The sequence below is a fragment of the Chelonia mydas genome, chromosome 19 (assembly GCF_015237465.2).
Source record: "Chelonia mydas isolate rCheMyd1 chromosome 19, rCheMyd1.pri.v2, whole genome shotgun sequence".
Lineage (NCBI taxonomy): Eukaryota > Metazoa > Chordata > Testudines > Cheloniidae > Chelonia > Chelonia mydas.
Genome location: NC_051259.2, coordinates 6,243,707 through 6,266,316, shown reverse-complemented (window position 1 = coordinate 6,266,316; position 22,610 = coordinate 6,243,707). Strand labels below are relative to the sequence as shown.

Genomic DNA, 22,610 nt, shown 5'->3' with positions numbered 1-22,610 from the left:
GCCCTGTGCACTGCAGAGCAGGGCTGGAGAATCCAGGACTTGGCAGGTGCAGCTCGTTGGCTCTGGGGGATGTGTGTGTGTGTGTGGGGGAATGCCTGCCCCAGCAGTGCTGGCATCTGACACATCAGAGGCGGGTTCAGCCCTCCCCGCCAGCGGTGCCTGTAGCCACCTGTGCAAAGCCAGATGGCATGGCGATGAGGGACAGGCGGGAGAGTCCTTCTGGCCCACTGCAGAGGTTTGGCTGATGCTCTGAAGCGTGTGATCCGGCCACGTGTGCAAGCCGGATCCTGCTCCCAGCGACCAAACTCCCGTTGGCTTCAGCCGGGGCCCTGCCATGCCCAACTGATGATGGAATGATCCAGCTCCATTTCCAATGCATTCCCTTGGAGTGGGATCCTTGGGGGCTGATTCCCTGGCTCTCGGGACGCGGAGGGAAGGTGGGCATGCTCCCCTTTTGCAGCTGACTGATGGGGCTGGAGGAGGGGCCCTGGGACAGCCCCTGCATATTGGCAGCAGGGACTAAGACAATCTGACAGTGAATGAGGGTACCCGGGGCCTGCCACACCCCCCTGGGGGGAACCTCTGTCTGTCCATGACCCACCTCTGCGCTGGGAAAGGTGCTGTTTCCTGTCTCCCTTTCCCCAGCGTCCCTGGTCACGTCTGTATCTGCCCTGGTTCCCCTTCTCCATAGACCAGGCCAGAGGAGGGTGAGGGAAGAGGCGGCCTGACCATTTGCTGTCAAGTCATATTCACCTGAGGAATGCTTGAAATCTGCTCTTAAGGAGCTTGCGATCTGCCAAATAATTAGTCTTTAGCCTGGCGTATGCCATGAATAGTTAATGGAGTGGGTGCCCATCAGAGGGGCCCCGGAGCCTCCATTGCTGTGCTGACAAACAAATGAATATTCTTCTGGAGGGGAGGCAGAGCACATGAAAGCAGCAGAGTGACAGGGGTTAGTCTCCGCATCACGGCACGGAAAAGGGCAGAGACAGGGACTGGGAGAGCGATCCCGGCATGTGTCCCCCCGAATGACTGCTGGGGATTTTCGCCTTTGGCTTCAATGCCATTCACTCCTTTCCCCTTTCTCAGCATGTGCATGGTGGTGAGTGTGCAAATGGTGGGCTCATGCCCCCACAGTCTCTGATGCATGGGCCCTAGACACTGTACATTCAGTGGAAAACAGGCCAAGAAGGGATGAGTGTCCACCCACCACCCCAGATTCCTGGAATGGTGGGTGGGAGCCTTTTGTTTGCCACATGATGCCAAGTGTGGGCTGGGGGGGAGTAAAGAAATCGATGGCCAGAATGCCAGGGCATGGCAGAGCCCTCTGGCTACAGCCAAGGCTGGGCTTCTCAGTCGGTGAGAAGCCCTGAGATTTCAGAGGTCCCCTGGGCCATCCTTGTTGGCTCTGAGCCCCCGGCCCCTCAACTAGGCCCAACCATTTGTGTGTGTGTGGTCGTGAAGTGTTACCAGAGCCCGACCATGGCGGGGTTGTCATGGGCCAAGCAATGGAGTAACACTGGAGAGGGGTGACCAGAGGCAGTCTCGGGGGCGGGGGCTGAGGCAGTTGCCGGAGATGCAGGAATGCAGATGGGCGCGTGAGCCCATCCCCAGTTGCCCTGTCCCTGCCCAGGCATGTGAGCCCGTCCCCCTTTGCACCCTCCCTGCCCAGAGATCCATGCTTTCCCTCCTGGCCGCACCTTTCGCTCCCGTCTTGGGGAGTATTTGAAGGCTGGCAGCACCTAGGAAACAAATGGTGAATAACAGGCCTATCGACTGCTCCCAAGATCTACGAGACAGCTGCTTTATTAAAGCGAAGCCCGGTGATGGATCCTCCTTGCCTCGCACCGGGCTTGGCCCTGTCGCTGCCGGAGCCAGCAATTCCTCTGCTGGACGCACTTAACAGCCTTCTCCTCCCCTCCGCTGCGTGGGGATTGCTGTTCATTGATTTGTCTATATTTTTGGTCGGGTGCCGCCGAGTTGTTTACCTGCGCACGCTGCTGTCTATGCATTCTTTGTAAGCAAGCAGTCAGATTCCTGCTGCCGGGGATTCGGCTCCCATGGCTAAGAGGGGCGTCCACAGGCCTCGTCGCTGGGCAGAAGGGAGACTCGAGGGCGGCTGGGGGATGCCTGGCATGGAGAAAAGGGAAAGCAAGGTGGGAGTTGAGTACAGATTGCTTAAAACAGGGCAGTCACAGCGCAAGGCTGGGGTTTTTCCGCCTCTAAGGCAAACCAAACCAGCCAGACAGAGAGGACTTTGGTTTTACCCCACTGGCTAACCACAAGTCACACAAGCAATTCCCCTAGGCACTCCGGTTTCCCAGTATCACCGCCAGTGCCCCTCGTTATGGGGACAGATGGTTATGAAAACCAATACCCCAGTACAAGAAACAAAAGGTTCTTCTGTGGCAAAGCAGGGACTTGAGCCCAGGTCTCCCAAGTCGTTTAACCACTGGGCCGTCCTTCCTCTCAGCAGTGCTTTCCCTTCACCAGCTGTGAAATGAATTGTGGGGGGTGTCTCAGCAGAGCTGGTTGAAATTTTTCAACCCGTCCACGGACAGAGGCAATTTCCCATGCATGGTTTTGCATAGGAAGGATGAACAAGCGTGGCCTCGTGGTTAAATGCCAGGACTCTTGGGCTCCCTTCCGAGCTCTGCAACTGACTCTCTGCGTGGCCTGTGTCACTTCCCCTGTCTGTGACCTGTAAAATGGGGATCCGAAGGCGTGGCCTGGGGCTTAGTTCGCTCGGCAGTGGCAGACCCTGGGCTGTGGATGAACGCAGGCGTAGGCTGGCATTGCCTTTGGGCAGTGTGCCTGAGAAGGAGGCGCTCGCTGCTGAGCACGGCTGCTCACGCCGTCTCCGACCCCTGCAAGTTCCTCCCCGGCTAACGCCCTCCTCTGAGCTGTGCAGTGAGCGCCAGCAACATCCTGGGCCTGATCAATGGCATCGAGATGAGCAAGTGGCATATTGAGCCCAACACATCCGCTCGCCCCTGCCCCTCCCCCTCGAAGAGCGCAGCCAATTATGTTAAACTAATGAAAACAAATGACCTGGTTTCACTCTGCAAAGCTCCCGAGGGCAGGGCGCTGGGCGAATCAGCTGATGTTAAATGGGCAGGTGCCTGCTGGTTTTCACCACACACACACACACCTTTCAATGGCTGGCCCTTGGATTTGCACAGGAGCCTCCAATTCAGTTGGAAGTTGGCTCCTAACTCCCTTAGGCACCTTTGAAACCCCCAGCCTTGTATTTTAGGTTAAGGGAAATCAACAACAAGAAAGAACAGAAGTCAAGTCTCCAGGTTTGAGGATCCACAGGTCTTGAACTCGGCTCTGCAGGTGGCCTTCGCATCCTGGCCGCCATCCGGCAGCCTGTTTGTAACTGGTGGGTGGAGTGGCTAAGGGAACCCTAGTCCCACCCGAGGAGTCCTGACTGGAGGAGCATCCAGCCCCATCGATTGGTCCGGCCGCACTATTTAAGCCAGGGGCGGAAGTTCTCCATGCCACTGGGTGCATTTCTGGCTGGCTGTAACATTGGACCATGCCTTCTCTCCTGACTCCGAGCTCTGCTTTTCTGACTTGTCCCTGGTTCCGTTTCTCTGGCTTGCTCCTGATCGCTGGCTCTGGTTTCTGATCCCAAGTCTGGCTGTGACCCTTGGCTTAACTCCTGTCTCCGGTTGTGACCCGTGGCCAACTCCTGCTCTGACCACTAGGTCTGACCACCCAAGCCCTGGTCCTGACACCAGGAGAGAGCACAGCGTGTGCTGCTCCTCTGTAACAGGCTGCAGTCGCTGTGAGACCAAAAGGGCAGCTGTCTCTGCAGACTGCCGGAGTTCTTGGAAATTTAAAGGTACAGTGCACAAGAAATAAACCGTCACCATTTCATAGCTAACGAGGGCCCAGCATCAGGGACAGCTTGAGCTTGCTTTGAGCTCAGTTCCCCTTTCTTAAGTGTGTGGGTGAGGATGAGCTGAGAAACAGGAGCCAGCTGTCAGGTTGCCACTTCGTAGCCCCAAAGGGAGGACTCGGGTGCAGCATGCAAAGGGTTAAGATAACTGCCATTTTTATCCACAGACACTGCAGTTTTTCCCAGCCTTCAGCTGGGTATCCTGTGGCGCGAACAGGGGGCTGAGAGTCAGAACGCGTGGGTTCTATTCCTGGCTTTGAAAGAGAATGTTTTTTAGTGGTGAGAGCAGGTAATTAGGAGCTAGGACTCCTGGGTTCCATTCCCAGCCTTTGCCACTGAGTGATCTTGGTTAAATCACTTCACCCCTGTGCCTCGATTCTCCTGTCTGTTTAAAGGATTGTGCGACTTCACTAATTCATGCCTGGTGCTTTGAGCACCGTGGTGATCTCTGTTGTTCACCCGGCGACTGGCGAGGCAGCCCCTCCATGGGTGTGCTGCGTGGCTGTGTGTTTATAAACTGAATCTCTGGGACGTATTGATGCAATCGTGTGTGTTTGTTTAAAATATCTGGCAGCCAGCGCGCCAGCAGAGGAATGCAAAATCGTGTGTGCAGTGGACTCCTGCTGGATGGCACGGCCACTGCAGCAACAGCTCGCCAATTAAATATCCATCAGTAACAAGGAAAACAAATGCATGGATCTCTAGCACGCCACGTTAAAAGTTAATAATACATCCAGCACCTGCAGCAGTCGAAGCAAATTAAGAGCAACAGTCGGTGTAACACAGCAAATGGAGGAGTGAGCAATTAACAGCCATAAAAAGATGAAGAGAAACAATTAGGAGGGGTGGGTGGGTGTGTGTATGTGGAGAGACACACGCATATATATATTTTGGGAAAAAAATCACCAGGCTGTCAGCGCAGATGTGCTGCATATAACATCTCAAATCCCCCAGAGCAGAGGGAGCGTGAATCACCAATGATTACATTATATTTTGCCCTTCCTCGGTAGCAGAGCTCTCCAGGCATGTTTACAATACAAGAATCCGGGGAGAGATTCTCTGTGAGGCAGGTCAGGATTTTATCCCCGCTTTGCGGATGGGGAAACTGAGGCAAAGAACGGGGAGGCGACCTGCCCAAGGTTGTGCAGCGAGTCAGCAGTGGGCATGGAACCCAGGAGTCCTGGCACCCTGCCTCCTGCTCTAAGCGCTATTGTGTACTTGCTCCCCCCCAAATGCATGCTGGGAGTAGGCTCGGGAAACTGGGCAGTTTCCCCACCTTACTGCCCTGCCAATGTGCCTCGAACCTGGCTGGAGAGCGAAGGGGCTTCAGCCTCCAGGACATATTTAGACCTTAGTGTCTCCACGGGAGCAGCCAACGTGGGGTCAAGGGACATGACAACGGCCTTTTCGCGATGTGGACATTGACCCCTGGGAACAGCCCTCAGCTGCAAACTGCCTTGGTGTGCCTGTAATAAATCCCCAGGGGTCCTGGGCTCGGTGGGACTCCTCGAAGGAGCTGAGTGGGAAAAGCAGTGTCTGTGCGGGATACGCAGAAGGGAGCGCTCTCTCCAGCTGGTGATCGAGTGGAAGTCGACTCCGAAGTCCCTGGCTTACCCGAGTGCTCCAAGCCCAGCTTTCCTGGCTTAATCTCCTTGGCACAGGATCAGCTCAGAGGTTCTGGCATGTAAAGCTCAGGGTGGTGTCAGAGGTCTCAGTCCCCTTGGCAGTTCCTCGGGCACTTGCGGCTAGCTCCCTCCTGTGCTCTTCTACGGCGCCTCGGGCGCCTCTTCTCTATGTTCGCTCCGAGATGGCGTCAGAGCTCAGTTACAGCCGTGCAAATTGAGAAGCCATGCGATCTGGTGGCCGAGACACTGGCTTGGGGGCTAGGAGAAACTCTGCTGTATTGCTAATCTGCTGTGTCACTTCCTCACTGTTTCCCTTCCGACCTTGTGTCCTGTCTGTTTAGATCAGTGGCTCTCAACCTATTGACCATGGTGGGGTGCATAGGCAGCTCTGTGTTATGTGGGCTGCATCCACACAATATATATACTACGTGTATGGCCCTGAGGATATCACACAGGCTGCAGCTGTGTGCTGAATGGACTGCAACCAGCCCGCGGGTTGAGAACCACTGGTTTAGATTGTGGTCCCTTCGGGCAGGGGCTGTCTCTGTGTGTATGTATAGTGCCCAGCACAACGGGGCCCCGACCCAGCTGTGGCCTCTAGGTGCTGCTGTAATTAAACCCCAAATGATCCAGGGGAAGTACTCTTGACTGGGGCCAGGGTGAGCAGAATCTGGCCCATGCTCCTCGCTAGGGCGAGAGACGCCAGCTGATGTGCAAGACGCTCTGCCTCCTGGAACGCTGGGAGGTCTCCTGCTGCCTCCCTCCTCTGTCGTGATTCATTCTGTTAGGGCCATTCAATTATTTTGCTGTTTCACGCCTCAGTCAAGAAACTGCAAAGCTATCCGAGGGAATGACCTTTTCCACCGGCCTGCTGGTGGGGAGGAAAACTGCACCATCGCGCTCTTAAATATCACTCCAGGACCCTGCGGCCTCACCTGCGAAATACCTACCTTAGGAAGGAAAGCAAATCACTGGCTGCCTTACCTGGGAGATCGGCGCTGAGCTGCAGAGGAGCGGGGGGCATGTCTCCTCTCTAATATCTCCTGCTGCTGTGGGACTGCACTGAATTCTGTTCTCAGGCAAAATTTAACTCCGTGGGCGCGCGCTCCCTGGCTGTGAGGCGGCACAGAGAGAATTGCTGCCATGACACGCGCTCCCAGCAGCCTCCATCTTTTAAAGAGGGGTTGAAAGCATTCGAGGGAGTTTCCCGGGGCAGTTGGAGAACACCTCATTTTTGGTGGCGGTGTGTTGGCGGTGGGGTGTTGTGGTTTTTTGGTTGGTTTTGGTTTTGGTTTTAACACAGACCCTTTTCCCCAGGTGGTTGACAGGCATATGAGTGAGATGTGTTAAAAGCCCAGAACAAAAAACACCTGCCACCAACCTCTCCCCACCAAACAGGAGGAGCTTTTAAAGTGTCTGAATGAAACCTGGTGGACTTGCCTGGTTCTTGTGATGTCATAAACCATTAGTTCTCCAGGCTTTCATAGTCTTCCTGGAAAGTCCTGGTAGATGAGACTTGAATGTCCAGTTTGAAAAAAAAACAACCTGTCCGCCGTCTTTGGGTTGAAAAACAAACAAAAATCCCCTGTCAGGCCCCAGAAAAAAGGAAAGAAATTCTCCTTTTTTTTTTTTCCCCTCCCCTTTGTGAGTCACCTTTAAGGCCCGAGAATGGATTGAGAGTCAAGATTCCTGGTCTCTATGCCCGGCTCTGCTACTGACTGACTGTGTGACTCTGGGCAAGTTACTTCCCCTCTCCGTGCCTCAATTTCCCCATGTGTAAAATGAGGACAATGGTACTGACCAGCCTCGCAAGAGGCTCCGGGGGCTCATGAAGTGCTCCGAGATCCACAGGATGCCAGAGAAGGATAAAATTTTATCATTCTTGTTCTGAAGGATTTTCTGTATGGTGAATGCTAGGTGGAAGGTGGGAATTTCGGTATGAGAACCATGCTCCCCCCCCTTTGTTCTTCTGTTGCCTTGACTGGCAGGCTGAGAATCCAACTGTCCCAAAGCAATTCCCTTCTTATGCAGCAGGACCCCAGGTCACTTGAAATCTAAGGAGCAAAGGCATTTTGTGCGAAGAAGCACTGTAAGAAGCTTTGTAGCTGGCCAGCAGCATGGCCTAGTGGGAAGGGTGCTGCACTGAGACTTGGGAGATCTGAGTTCAGTGCCCAGCTACGGACTGCTCTGGGCCCTTGGGCAAGTCACACCATGTACCCTGTAACTCAGTTCATGTGAAAAATCAAGGAAAAACCCCTTTGGGGAGATGCTCAGATACTGGGGTGATGAGGGCCATGTGGCTGCCTAGGTAGATCCCAGAGAATCACCCTGATTGGTTTAGTTCAGGGTCTCTCCAGAGGCTGCCAGCCAAGCAGGTTTGGGGAGCAGGACGGACACCCCATAGGAGCCAGGCTGAGAACCAGAAGAGTCCTCGCTCTCTGGCAATGTCGGCTGTGCTCCGGGGAGGGGGGGGTGCAGTGCAGCTTTGGTGCCGAGGGGCCTCCATTTCTCCCCCCGAAGAAGCATAGAAGCTGGACAGGTTTCCTCTCGGCACCATGCCCACATGTCTCACCCCCCTTGGACTCCCTTCTAGGGGTGTTCAGTCTCCGTGGCCCATTTGAGCCTGATCACCGCTGCTGAGACTGCCAGTGGCGGTGGCAGCTCGTGCCAGGCAGGGGAACTAGGCTGAAACTCGCCAAGCCACCTTGACGCTCACTGGTAGCCTTTGAGTTCAGCCGCTACCATCTTGGGCTGGAGCAGAGGCAGCAACCTGGGCCCAAAAGGCTGCAGCTCCCATTCCCCAAGCCCTTGAGGCGTCTGAGCTCCCTGGGATGAAAAGCCAGGTCCCCAGGAAGGAAGGAAAGTTCTGGGTGCAGTGCAATGGAAACCATCTCCTGTGTGTCCCTGACACGCTTGCTCTGGGCCCCAGCTGCAGCCCCCTGGCCAGGCCTGGATGGAGCGCCCCACGCTCTGCTCCCTGCCCATGGGCGGGCTGAGCACAGAGGGGTTAAGGAAGGAGAGAAAGTGGAGGATGCCCGGAGACTCCTGCATGTCAGTATTGATCCGACTGTCCCCTGGAGTTTGCGCCCGTGGAATCTCAGCCCTGCATCGCTAATTGGGGGAGACAAGCTTGCTTCTTCATTGCCAGTTTAGTTTATAAACACTATCAATTGTGGGCGCCTGCAGATGGGATCCACGGGAGCAGGGCAGGCGCCGGGGGAAGGGTCCTCCCCAGAGGGCCCATCACCACCATCGCTTCTCATCTGGCCTGCCAGCAGCGTTCCGAAAAGTCCTGAGATGACCGAATGAAGAGCGGGGGAGGCAGGCAGGCAGGCAGAGTTCAAACTGCTCCAGATCAACTCTCTCGCCCGCTGCTTCTCCTTCCCGTCCTCGCATCCTTTCCCGCTCCGTCACTAGCTGGGTGCTGAGCATCCTCAGGGGGATCACGGGGGCTCAGCATGTTGTGGGATCGGTCCCACCGGGATGTGGATGGACTGGAGGATCTGGTGTAGCTGCAGGAGATCTAGTGCCCCTGGCTTTGCAGTGATGTCTGGCTGAGCCCCCTGCCCTCTGTCGATGGCTCAGTGAATTGGAAATGGCACCAGGGGACCGTACTCTCCCTTAGCCACGAAGTCCCCCTAGAAGGACCCTGCTGAGTCGCTCAACTCAGGGTCTACTAGAATTTCATAGAATATCAGGGTTGGAAGGGACCTCAGGAGGTCTAGTCCAACCCCTGCTCGAAGCAGGACCAGTCCCCAACTAAATCATCCCAGCCAGGGCTTTGTCAAGCCTGACCTTAAAAACTTCAAAGGAAGGAGATTCCACCACCTCCCTAGCTCTGGACTGTGCCTGTGGATACATAACAAAGCTCTCCATCCCTCTCTACGCATGGTCCCTTGCCCTGGGACTTCCCCCAGCTGGCAGCCTGCTCTCTGTTTGGTTTGGGGGGTGGACGGCGCGGGGTATGTGTGGCTGTGCACCGTCACCGAGCAGAGGACGTGACATGCTTTTAAATTGGGGAGCTGGTGGCAGCTGGTTCGTTAGAAGCTGTATTCCCTCCGGCGGTGGGTTTTTCTGCGTGTTAAATAAATAAATAAAGCCGAGAGAGAGAGAGAGAAATGGATTTTTGTCTTGCTGCATTAACCTAAAAAAAAAAAGAAGAAAAAATGAAGGTGGGGGGGAAGAGAGAGGAAAATCTTGGATTGGTCTTTAGATCTTTAAAGTCGCTGGGCCAGATTGATTGCTGGTGTCACTCCATTGATTTTCAGTGGTTCTGCCCCCACGTAACGAGGTTAGCCCGCTGTCCGCACCCAAGGATTTAATGTTCTCTCTCCTCTTTTGATGTGCATAATGCTGTGATGGGTCTCCCGGCCCCAGGCCATAAACACAAGGGTTTCGTGGTGCTCTGTCTAAATGGGCTCTCTGACTCCCCTGCATTGGTTGGAAGGTTCTCAGAACAATCCTTAATCATTTGAATTTATACAGAGCCCAATTTGTGCAAGGACCTCTGCGCACATGGCCAAGGGGTTTAGGGATCGTGCCCTTTAAAAAAGATGGGGAACCTAAGGCACATGGAGGGGAAGGGACTTGCCCAAGGTCTTGCAGTGAGTCAGCAGCAGAGCCAGATTTAGGGGAAGATCACAGCTTCTGTGGTATCACACACACACAGAGGATCTCTCTCAGGTTCACCAAGGCCCAAACATGGCTTGGTCTAGCTGTGCTAGTCATGGAAGTCCAAAGTCAGCCTTAGATAAGCTATTGGAGTTTCACTGAAGTTTTCTACTTTTCCCCCTGAAGCCAACATGCTGACATCCCAGTCCAGCAGTGCTGATCTCGGGCCGTATCCCATGTGCTTTCCTGGAGTGTTGAGGGCCAGGAGGAGACTGGTTTAGGAGAGTTTACTGTTCTTTATGCCACTCACCCTGGTTCCAAGATGTCTGTTACGGTACGTCAATGCTGCAAAAAACACCCTGCAGCAACGAGTCTCAGAGCTCGGGTCACCTGACTCGGGCTCACACTACAGGGCTAAAGGGAGCAGTCTAGACATTCACACTCGGGCTCAGAGGCCCGGTGAGGGGCAGGGGTCTCAGAGCTTGGGATCCAGCCCGAGAGCCCCACTCCACACTGGGTCTCTGAGCCCAGGTTCAAGTCTGAGTGGAAATGTTTACACTGATATTTTGATGGTATTCTGGGATTCCTGAAAGAGGAAGTTGCTTGCATGTTGTTTGTGTCCACCTCTGTCCAAGGACTGCTGTACGGTGTGGCAATAAACGAGTTACACAGAGCGAATACTCAGACTGCGTCACTGAATTCTCCACTAACAGGCAGCCGACCTGTAGAGCCCCAACACCTGCAGCCGCTCAGCCGAGGGGTGGCAGTGCCTTGCTGCCTCACTGGGTGCCTGGAGAATGAGTGCATGTTGTCAAAGCCTAGAATGGAAGGTTCTCGAGGGATCCAAGACACTTCTATCCTTATTCTCTCTCTAATCTGGTGTAATTTCAGCATTGCTCTAAGGGTGCCCCAGCTTCCTCTTGGCCATGAACTGGCATAATCCAGGTATTAACATGATGGACTATATTGGCAGAAGTCGGACACACTCTGATACCCACCAGTTGTCTCTTCTCCCGTTACCAGGATTTATTCCAATGGAACAGGAAGCCGGAGGGAGAGATAAATTAGAATTATTTTTAATAAAATGGAGATCATTTTTAATCACATTTAAGTTATTTTTCTTCAGCCAGCTTGCGTAGTGTAGATTTCCCTGAAAAATGGGGAACTTTCATCTCTCGATGCTCAGAAATTAATTCTGACCTGACAGCCAGGGTGCTTAATGTAGATAATAACTATTAGTTCTACACGAGACAGCATATTCCATTCTGCAGGGCCGGGACTTTCATTTTTCTCTCTGGATTATGTTAAATCCTTGGACAGGCAGTGGAGACCTTCAGAGGAGGGGGCTCAGGAAAGGGGAGTGGGGAAGGAAATATAAGTTATTAACCAATATAGATATTCCCAATTTGGTTGGATGAATTATCCATCCATCCATCTCCACATACATACAACTCCTCTCTGTCTGTCTTCAGTGTACGTACCCGTCCATCTGTGTGTCAGTCTAGATAGTTTTATACCACAGAATCACAGAATATCAGGGTTGGAAGGGACCTCAGGAGGTCATCTAGTCCAACCCCCTGCTCAAAGCATGACCAATCCCCAATTTTTGCCCCAGATCCCTAAATGGCCGCCTCAAGGGGGGAACTCACAACCCTGGGTTTAGCAGGCCAATGCTCAAACCACTGAGCTAGCCCTCCCCCTGATGGTATCTGATGGCCTGATACCAACATCCAGAGGGGACCCTGCAACACCTTTCTTGTCTCTGATACATTTATTTAGTTCTGTGGAGCAGAGGATTTGAATTTGACTCTCCCAGTCCGCCACAGAGTACAGTGGTTACGGCGGGTGGGGCTAACAGTAGGGAGATTTGGACCTGGTTCTCAGAGGTGAGCACCCGGAAGTCCAGTGGGTCAGTGGGAATTGGGGGCACTCAGCACCTCCCTTAATGTGTATGCTTGGTGGAACTGATATGGTGCTAATATACACTGGTGACACGGCCAGCATAGGTGCTGCTAGAGAGGAGACGTGGATGCCAGTCTGGCTTTGCCACTGACTTGGTGTGTGAGGGCAGGCTGCAGGCACCTGACTTAACCTCCCTGCGCAAAGAATGCAAAACGTCTTCTGTACAGATTTTCTTGACTCTGATGTGACCTTCATCGCGACCCTCTTGCTGATGCTGTTGCTAAGTTTTTGGATGACCGTAGCACCTGTGGCCCCAACCACAACTGGGCCCCGTTGTGCCAGGTGCTGCAGAGAGAAGTGGTGAGGGTCAGCCCTGGGCTTAGTGGTATGAAGGCACAGGCAGGGTGGTGAGGGAAGGTGACTCACGCAAGCTCGGGGGTAGAACCAGCTCTCCTGGTTCCCAGCCCAATCTATTTGGCCAAGTTGCCTATTTTCTGCTTTACCTGGAGGATCGGGGTTTCTTATTTTGCCTTGAAAAAACCAGGATGTGGTTACAATCCAAGAGAGCCCCCAAGCCCGGTTCCGACCCAGCTCTGGGGAGGCTGGGATCTGGGCCCAGACGGAGCTCTGTAGTTTGCATCTTGGCCCTGGCTCTGAATCCAGCATTGTGAACCCAAGAATAAATTCCTGGGGCCTGCACCTGCTCTGGGGCTCTCCGCAGCCGGGATTCACTCTTCTCCTAAGGCCGATCACCCACTCTGAGCCACCCCTCCCTTGCTGCGTTCTCTTGTTAGCCTGAGCGGGGCTTCAGCAATCAGCTCTACTGCCTTTGGCAGCTGTGGCTGGTGCTGGCCTGGGCGTCGGCGCACCCGGCTCTGCTGCATTCCCTGCATTCCTGCCGTGCCACGGCAGAGCGGATGGATGGGCTGAAGCATCGCGGGCCAGGCCCAGCTGGTCAGTGGCTTCTCGGTGGAACCGGACTGTCACCTGTTCACCGAGGCCCAAAAACCGTCTTCCCTGGCAGGATGGAGCGGCGGGGGACGGGATCTGCAGTCACCTTGGGTAGCCCCGAAGGCGGTGGAGAACATGACGGGAGTGGAGCGGGCCTGGGGATGATGGCTGGACAAGAACGAATGCTTTTTTCGCTGCTTCTCGGCCTCCCGAGGGAGCCGTGAGCGCCAGACTCAGCATTGTAATGGATTCGTTCAGGAGTCAATGGAATTGCTGAGTGCAGCTGCCCAGGGGCAGAGAAGGCAGGAGAACATTTTCTCCCCCCACCCCCCCTTGCTTCCCAGCACCTTTCGGGAGTGGCCTTTTGGGCAGCAACAAGGGGAGGGGGAGGGAGAAAGCAGCAGGGGCGAGGGGGATTGGCACAAGCTTGGCAGGATTTCCCTGTATGCCTACATAGCAGGGGCTCTGTGGGTTGAAACAGCCTGGGACTTTGGATCCAGCTGGCCTTGGGGTCTGGAGGGAGGGCAGCATGGAGCAGGAGGAAGCCCTGCCCCAAGCACTCTCTGGATTTGGGGCTGGTGAGGGCCTTCTGCTCTCAGGATCCAGGGCGTCGAGATGGGGCAGACGGCCGAGCGCTCCTTGCAGTGACCTCCTGGGCGCGGAACCCTCTTTTGGGTTGGCCCCACGCCTGCCTGCGCACCGGCAGGGCTGAGCTGTCCGGTGTGTCTGTGGTGAGCCGACCCTGACATCTGCACCGAAGCGTTAGCAGGGGATCTCCCCGCCTTGGGAGCTGGCTACCTTGGCTAGTCACTGCTCAGCTGGGCACCAGCGCATGGTTGGGAAGGCCTCCCTAGCAGCTGGTGCTGGATGCGGTATCAGAGGATACCGGCTGGATGGATGCTGGTGTGTTGCAATGTGACAATGACTCTTCCCACGGTACCTCCAATCACAGCCCCTTAACAGATAGGTGAGGAACAGGGCGATGACGTGACGGGTTGCAGCAGAGTCAGGAATACCCCTTCCCCGCGACCTCCTGCTCTAACAGCTAGGCAGCCATGTCTCCTTTCTGTAGCGAGCACAGCCCCGATTCCTTCTCCCCGAGCCAGAGCCGGTCTGTCAGTTCCGTGCCATTGGCTTGAATTACTCTTGCAGCCTTGCACCGGGGGATTAATATATAAACGCTTACACAACCGCTCCCCGCCTTTCTCTGGCAAACTTTGGAGGCGTTTTGTTATGTGTCATGGGCTGTGAAAGCCTCAGACTTGCGAGGGCAGCTCCAAGGCATCGAAAGGGCAGCAGCAGCAGCACTGGGTATAGCCAGAGAGCCTCGCCTCGCCAACTGCGCTAGTGTAGGCCCTGGTGGCGAAGGGCCGCGGTTGGGGGAGAGGGATCCGTGCCGAACCGGCCTTGCTTTGCTAAATCTGCCGCCACTCGGCTTCAGTTCCTGGCCTGCACGGAATCTGGGGAGCTCCTTGTTTGCAGACGGCAAGTGTCTGCGCTGTGCAAGGCAAAGCGAATGTCTCAGGTGTGCTCCGAACGAAGCGACAGCCCTGTCAGGGCGGCTCTCTGACAAGGTCTTCAGGGTGTAAATGAGACAGCTCTGTGCTGCTCCTGCATGATTACGGGCTGGCGAGGAGGGCGCATGGGCTTGCCGAGCAGTGAAACAGCCCCTGCCACGATGCTCCAGCGGGGGCTGTGGGCACTTGTGGGCAGCAGTCGGCCATCTGATTGACTCATCGCTGCCTGGTGCAGCGGGAGTCTCTGGGAACCGGGAGAGGGTCATGCTTGTGATGGGGCGGGAGCACTGACACGAGCTACAGCTGAGTGTAATGCAGAGGGGTGCACATGAGAGGAGACCCTCCCCCCATACAAACTGCTTTGACAATGCACTTCCATCTTGATCTAAAGCATCCCCCTCTCCCCCGCTCCTGGCCCTAGCTCTGCCAATGCCCCTCAGTCCAGACCCACGGCCCACTATGTTGCTCCAGCTCTGGCCTCCCGATACACAGTTCTGCCACTGCCCCGTAATCTCGACCCGCAGCCCCTGCCCCCGCATTCCAATATTGGGATCTGACTCACAGCTCTGCTGATGCCCCAATCCTGACCTGCAGCCCGCCCACTATTCCAGTCTTGCGGGGATCCGACATGCTGCTCTTCCAGTTCCCCTCCAGCCTGCCCCGTGGTCTTGCTCTTCCAGGCCTGAGCGCAGACCGGCAGCTGGAGCGGGAGGCTGTCAAGCTGCAATACGTGGCGTTTCGGGGATGCTGCTGGCAAGGTGGCACGTGGCTCTGCAGGGCTCCGTTTTTTAGGATGGCAGCTCCCCACCCACAGAGGGACATCTGGTGCCCCCTCTGATGAAGGGCCCCTGAGCAGCTTAGCACAGCCCCTTCCCTTCTCCCTATGTCCCCCTGCCTCCGTCCGGCCCTGCGGCCGTGAATAAGGCTTGCAGGCATGGCTCTGCTGACGGGAATGCAGGCATTTGCTCTGCTCTCTCCCTCGTCTCGGGGCCGATGCTCATATTTATTAATGGGCGAGAACGCGGGAATGGGGAATTTCCATGCTCTCTGCAGCAGCTCCAGCTCCCCACCCTGGGGCCACCGAGCGGCTCAGACAGATGGTCTGAGGCCTGCGAAGAAACACCAGAGCGGCTTGGCGGCCCTTTGCTTGGCAGCCTTCAGGGCTGGCACAGGAGGGAGAGGGCTCTTCATCAGCGGGTAATATGACAGACTGACAGGAGGCAAAGCCGGGCCCCGGATCCTATAAAAGAGCGTTGTAAATATGAAGTTAATGGAGCCTGAAATCTCGGCCGTTTCCTCAATGAATTTCCTTGACAGAGGCTTAAAGGCCTGTTATTTGTTAGAGAGCTCAGGGGATTTATAGCCGGGAGGGCGGGCAGCGGCTGGCTGTGCAGAAGGACGCTGTAACCTGCCAGGCTCCCCTGATGGCTGGGGCACATCCTGCGTCCCCTTTGGGAGGCATCCCCGCTGCCATCTGCGTTTGGGTCGCCTTCGGCTTGGCCCTTCGTCTCCTGGGATGGCGAAGCAAGACGGGGAGGGGCACTGGGGTAACAGGGCATGACTCGACCTTGCTCGGGGGTGGGTGTTGGATCCCTTCCCAGGCTGCTCCACTCCCCAAAGCTTGTGTGTGTCCTGCTCTCTGTAGGTTCATAGATTAGTTTGAGGGACGGAGGGGGGCTGTGGCTTGCATGGCTTCTCGGCATTCCCCCCACCCAGCAGGGAGGAGCTGGGGTGTGGCGGAGAGCAGCTGAAAATGGAGCAAGTGGGGAGCTGCGGTTTCTGTGTCAACGGGGCTCAGGTCGGACCACGAGGCAATGAGTGGGTCCATTGCCTGTGCCAGGGAGCAGGCGCCGTTCCCGGGTTTTGGTCCAGGGTAGGAGGGAGAGTCATCCCCCTGATTATTTTCTGGGAGGCCCCAAACATCTAGGGTTCTTTGTTACCCATTAACCAGGCCTTCACCCTCATGACTGGGAAAGACCAAGTGACCCATGTATGTCCCTCAGCCTCCTTCCGGACCCACAGCTCCTCCCAGCTCCGGGGCCCACACAAACCAGCTGTTCTATCCCTCGCTGCGCTTGCAGATTACCCGCCTCAGGAGTGCTGAGTCAGGCATCCGAGGCAACAGACTTGTGTTGTCTGTCGCTTAAAGAACGGCGCTCCACTTCGCTGCAGAGCTTCCCTGTGCTGAGCTGTTTTCCTCGCCCCCTGGAATGGGGCCAGGGTCTGGTGACTTCGTATTTGGTTTGGAAGTCAAGATTCTGGGGACCACCTGCTTTTCCCGGCGAGGGGATGAGGGAGTCGGGAAAGCTACTTAGTGAGCAAAGCAGCAAATGGGCAAACCAGATACCAGGTTTGCCAGGGCCAGAAAAGCCTCAGTAAAATCAAATGAGAAATTGGAAGTGAAGCTAACGTACTGAGGGGAGCTAGAAAATCTGATCTTGCTTAACTTCTTCCAGACCAAATGCTGATGGCTCGTGGGCTTGCTTGGAGCGCATCTCTCTCTGGGGATATGGGCACTCATAGGAGGGTGTCAGATTTCAAAAGCAGCTTCTTCCAGAACCTGTAATCTATCAGCAACTCTCTCATGCTCAGCCGGGTTGGGCCTGATCTGTCTTTGGGTGGAAGATGCTCCAAGGGCAAACCATGGTGGGGAAAGCCATGGCTCTGGTGACATGCTCCCATCTGATAAGGGTTGCGTTTACCGTGGTGTTGAAGGGCACTGAGGTTTCCTGACCCCTTGTGGTCATTAATAACCCAGAGCAACTTTTGCAAGGCCTGGTGGCCTGCCTCAATTCTCCCTGTTTAAAATTCACCTCTGCAATTTGAGCTGGACACGAAATTCTTCTTCACCCCCTGGTCTAAACTGCTGCCTGTCGCTGCTGCGTGGTGGTAAACAGCTGCCCCGCCGCTCCCCAGAGGTGGCTGCATTTCAGCCTGCAAAACTTCTCCAGTCTGTACAGTTTGCGAAGGGCTTTGTGATGAAGAGCAGTAGAGAGAGGGATGAAAGGAAAGGTGGCCTTGTGGCTAATGCGCTGGGCCTTGAGAGATCTGGATTCTATCCCTTGCTCTGCCACAGACTCCCTGGTAAATTGTGTGATCTCTCTGTCTCCGCTCCTCATCTGTAAACCCAGGATAATAATCCTCTGTCTGTCTGGCCTGTGCAGACTGTAAGCACTTCAGAGTAGAGGCTGCGTTTCTGCAGCACCTAGCGCCTCGGCACTCAGCGATTCATAGTCCAGCAATCTGAGCTGTGATCGCAGCGCTTCTCCGCAGCGCCCCCCAGGAGTGCACCTGGGCAGAGAGCTCTGTGCGCGTGGGTTCTCCTGCCAGGAGCTGTGCCCGCAGATAGGGACGGCGTCGCTCTGTCGCCCACCACTGAGGCCTCCTGCGTCCCCCACCTTTGTATTCTGGGGTGGCACCGGCGCCGGCAGGCCAGAGCGTATGACTGAATCCCTGCAAAGCGTGGAGAGAGGCTTGGCATGCCAACACGCTGGAGGAATGGAAGCTGTTCCAGAGCCAGCGGGGACGCGGCCGGGCAACCCGACAGCAGCACCTCACCTCGTACCCTGGCTCCCTCAACGCCCAGCATGCAGCCAGTGCTGCTCGTGTGAGTAGCCACTGAAGTGCTTCGACCTTTGGAATAGCCCCGGTGCCCAAAGTCCTCCTGCAAATTCGGGTGTCGATACAGAGGAAGAGGGGTAGATGCAACGTGCAAGATCACGAGAGAGAGGCCCAGCTGTAGTGCAAGTTGAGGGCGGAGGTGCAGGCCTGGCCTTCTCTCCCCCTCGCCCTCCAGCCCATGCTCCACTGAGCTAACCCTTGTCAGTCTTATGTAGGCAAAGCTCCCGCTGACGTCCACGTAAAAACGGAAAAGGGATCTCAGAATCGGGCCCGTTGACGTCCACGGGAATCGTTGGAGCGCTGCCACTCTCAGGATCAGGCCCTTTTGCTGCAGGCCAGAGACACAGGGCAGTGCTTCCTGTGGCAGTGGCTGGTGCTGCCGGCCACTCCGGGCCAAATCCATCCTCTGTGTGACTCCACTGGAGTAGCACTAGGGAGAAAATTGGCCCTGGCGCAGCCTTGGTGAAAGAGCGGAGACGAGACTCTCATCTATCCATCCGCTTACTCTGGGTCCTTGGTTATCATGATTGTAAAGGGGATTCGCTACTGAGGCTGCTGGACGCAGACATACCCTGTAGCTCCTAGAGCCGCTGATCACCTGTGCTGCCTGGCTCTGCCGTGGCCTGGGCATGGTGGCATGGATGGCTGACTCCACGGCAAGTTCCGTGTCTCTTCGGGTGCTTTGTCTCCTGCTGTCCGTGTGCTCTTCCTACAAAACCCATGGAGAGCCAGAGAAGAGCTCTGGGGCCTGTCAGTGGGAATTGGGGATGCCATGGGGTCAGCTCCCTCGCCTGCCTCTGCTTAGAGGCCAGATCCCATTTTGCAGCGGTTTAAAGCCCGAGGCTCAGGTGCAAGCCCTGCCCTGTCCCGTGAGAAGCACCCTCTGTTAGTCCTTGTGCGTACCCGTCCCTGGGCTGGGCGGGCCACCTGCTGCGCGGTGTCTCCCCAAAGGACATGCGTGCGAGTAAGCGAAGCACCCACCAGATGGGGATGTTGCTCCACACAAAAGCTGTGCAAGCAGCTTTTCTTGGGTATTGCAATAAAATCTTAAGGGCCGGTGCCTCCTGCCCTGTTCCCCATAACCCCAAGCACCCTGGGAAACCCCTTCATTTCACGCTCTCCTTCCAGGGCTCTAAATAGAAAGCCAGAACCACAAACACTTGGATTAATCATGGGAGCAGTAGCAGCTGTTCCATGCCCCAGCTCAACCCCAGCGGTCCCCAACGCCATATTCTGGAGGTGACTTTCCTCATGGGATAGATAATATTGCACAATGAGGTGGGTTGGGGTGTCTGAGAGAGATCATGCCTTCCTCTGAAGCAAATGGTATTGGCCACCGCTGGAGACAAGGTAGCAGCCAAGATGGCTAGTTGCTTTGTTGCAATTTGGCAGTCCCTTGTTTTTCTCATACCGCCATCAGGTACCCAGACTGACGCTCTGGTCCGTCTGCACGCAGGAAATCCAGCTGCAGTTATTCTCCTCCCAGAGGCTGCACCCAGAGTCCATTTCAGCTGGGCACCGAACTCCAGTTCAGGATATTCTTTGCCCTCTTCCAAGCCTGACAGAGTCCCCTGCCCCTCTGACACTACAGTAGACTTTGTTGTACCAGATACCCCACAGGTCTATTTCAACATGGAGTCCCCTGTTCAGCTGCACTGGATTCAAGGTATCGACCCCCATGGGGAAAACACGGATTCCAGTCAACTCTCCTGTAATGATCCTTCAAGTGACTTATTCTAGGGACGATGGTGGAGAAAAATCACTGTTCATGGATAACCCTGCTCATCAATGAACCTGCAGCTGGGTGTCCGTCGCTGGGCGGTCCCGGCGGCTGGGTGTCCGTCGCTGGGCCGTTGCTGGGCCGTCCCGGTATCCGTTGCTGGGCCGTCCCGGTGTCTGTCACTGGGCCGTCCCGGCAGCTGGGTGTCCGTCGCTGGGCCGTCCCGGTGTCTGTCGCTGGGCCGTCGCTGGGCCGTCCCGGTGTCTGTCGCTGGGCCGTCGCTGGGCCGTCCCGGTGTCCGTCGCTGGGCGGTCCTGGTGTCCATCGCTGGGTGGTCCCGGGGGCGGGGTGCAGGTCTCCGTGCTAAAGAGGTTGGTGGATTCCATCTAGCAGCTTTAATGTTCTGGCCACATTTGCGGACGGTCTCCCAGAGGAGCAAATCCTTCCCCGCCTGGACCGGCAGCCGGGTGTCCGTTCCACTGGGAACGGCCTGTGTTAGAGCAGTGGATCCTTCCCTCTGCGGAGTTGCTAATTCCCTCGCATCTCTTCTGCAGAGCTAATCTCGCTCTGTCAGTCTAAGCCCAGGGGACAAAGAAATGGCTATTTAAAAGCAATGCAGAGAGCCCTGGAGTAATTTACGTGAAATAAGGGTTTTGTCACTTTCACTCTGTGGCAGGATCCTCCTCTCCCTGTCTCACTTCACAGAGACCAGGGCAGCGAGAGCCAGCTCTGCCCTCGCTCCTGAGGTGTCTCGACAGGTGATCCTTTCAACAAATCTCTCTTGCCGCTCTCTGAGCAGAGCTATTCACCTCCAATGAACAGGGCTGCGATCAGAGAATGGGGAGGAGAGGGGGAAAACCAGAACTGATCGGGCAGCCTTCTGTTCGAGGCCAGAGAAAAGAGATTTGAATGAAAAATTTAAATAAGGACTCTGCACAAAAGTGCTGCCCAGGTCAGAGCGTACAAACGTGGGTGCTTGCCCCCTGGCGCCCAGTCACTATGTCCCTGGATGACTTTGCAGTAGGCTGCAGGAGCCGGAGTGGTCCTGTTCACAGCTCCGTGGGACGGAAAATGGAAAATCAATCAAATGCCCAAATTTAACCCGAGTAACAAGGGAAAAGCCCCTGTGAGCGTCACTGCCTGAATCCCTGTGCTAAGCATTGTGAATCATAATCTCCAGCTCCTGCTCAGCAGTTCTTCATCCATCGATCCCGAAGAGCTTACTGCCGTTATCCCCAGTTTACAGACAGGGGAGTGGAGGCACAGAGAGAGGACAGGGTTTACCCGAGTTCCAGTAATGAGCCAAGCATAAACCCCCGGTCTTTTGAGCCCCAGGCTGGTGCTTTCCCCACTGGACAATGTTGCCTTCCAGACATTCCATCAGCCGCATGGTGCCCCTGCGAGGCAGGTCAGTGTCACTGGTCCTGTTTTCCCGATGGAGGAAACTGAGGGACAGAGAAGAGATGCGACTTATCACACAGCGAGTTGGTGGCTGAGCGGCGAAGAGAACCCCGGAGTCCTGACTCCCCGTCCCATGCTAGATCAGTCTCATGGGACATGTTGCCACAGGTGACAGGATTAAATCAGATGGCGAGGAGTCCGCAAAGGGCCACGTGCATCTGTGATGATGCGGAAATGCTAAATGGTAGCAGGACTGAGAGATCTGATCAGAGGCCGTCGCATGCCATGGGTGAGGGATCAGGCTGTCCATCCACCCACCCTGCACCCATCTGAGCTCCTGGCAGTGCCGCCGAACTCCAGACGACAGTGTGTTCCTTCTGTGCAAAGAAGGAGCGGTTTGTCTCCTTTGCCAGGCTTGAGCTAAAGCCCACTGAAATGAATGGGAGTCTTTCCACTGACACCAGTGGATTTGGGTCAAATCTTCTAGTCCACTCAGAGGTCTCCCCTCCGACTCAATCCCTTCGGCTGCTGCCGATTTGCAGTGGGGTTTTTTAAGAGGACGCGTGTGTGGGGTGGAGGTTAGCACATTTGACTCACCCTCCCAGTCTTCCGCAGCCCGAGAGCTTGACGGAGGTGCCCTTTAAATCCCCAGCTCTTTCACAAAGGGAGCGAGACAGAAGGTGATTAGCGAGAGCCCAGCCTTGTGGAAAGTCAGTGGCTCAGGATCTCGGCGAGCGAATTAATGAAGCCGTTGAATTATGGATGGACTTTCAAAAGTAAACATTTCCGGTCAGCTGGGATTTGGGAAGAGGCCCATCTCAGCGGTCCGCAGACGTTACCTCTATTCATGGCCCCGTGCCTCTTTCGTAACAAGGGCTGGCAGCTTAACATTTCAGGGCTGATGCAAGGCAGGATCCATCCCCCGCAGAAGCAGGAGCGTCTGCGAGTAAAGAAAATATTTGAAGACTCCATGATGCAAATGTGTTCTTTCGCCACCTCGGCTCTGAAGAAGGATTAAAATGTCCCCTGCAATGCAGTTGGAAGGCAGGCATGCCTGGGAGCATGGGACAACCTTTGCCCAGGCTGTGCTACAGGCCAGGAGCAGTGATATGCAAAGCCACCTACCTAGGGCCTGGCACAGGACTGTCACTGAATTGTGGAGTGAGAGATGGGAAAGAGCTCTTGGGTCATTAACCCTGGTGGCACAAGGTCACGCTCAACAGTCTGTGCAAGCTTAGGGAGCAAGCACAGCCACTAGTCTGGCACTTGGGGTTCAAGTCCCCGCTCTGCCACAGGCTTCCTGTGTGGCCTTGAGCAAATCCCTTAGCCTCTCTGTGCCTCGGTTCCCCATCTGT

General features: G+C 55.5%; 2 long non-coding RNA genes across 2 annotated transcripts in view; one reads left to right on the top strand and one right to left on the bottom strand.

Moving 5' to 3' along the window:
• The window catches only part of LOC122463341, a 53,075-nt gene extending 41,838 nt beyond the window's left edge, over positions 1–11,237 (top strand). Inside the window, exon 3 of the long non-coding RNA XR_006286605.1 lies at positions 10,779–11,237. This is a non-coding gene — a long non-coding RNA (uncharacterized LOC122463341). The remainder of the gene's footprint in view (positions 1–10,778) is intronic.
• Positions 1,828–21,964, bottom strand: LOC122463342. The gene is made up of 3 exons (XR_006286606.1): positions 21,853–21,964; positions 21,139–21,299; positions 1,828–2,130 (listed from the first exon to the last, which is right to left on the bottom strand). It is a non-coding gene; the product is annotated as an uncharacterized LOC122463342 (long non-coding RNA).
• Positions 21,965–22,610: the final 646 nt, after the last annotated feature.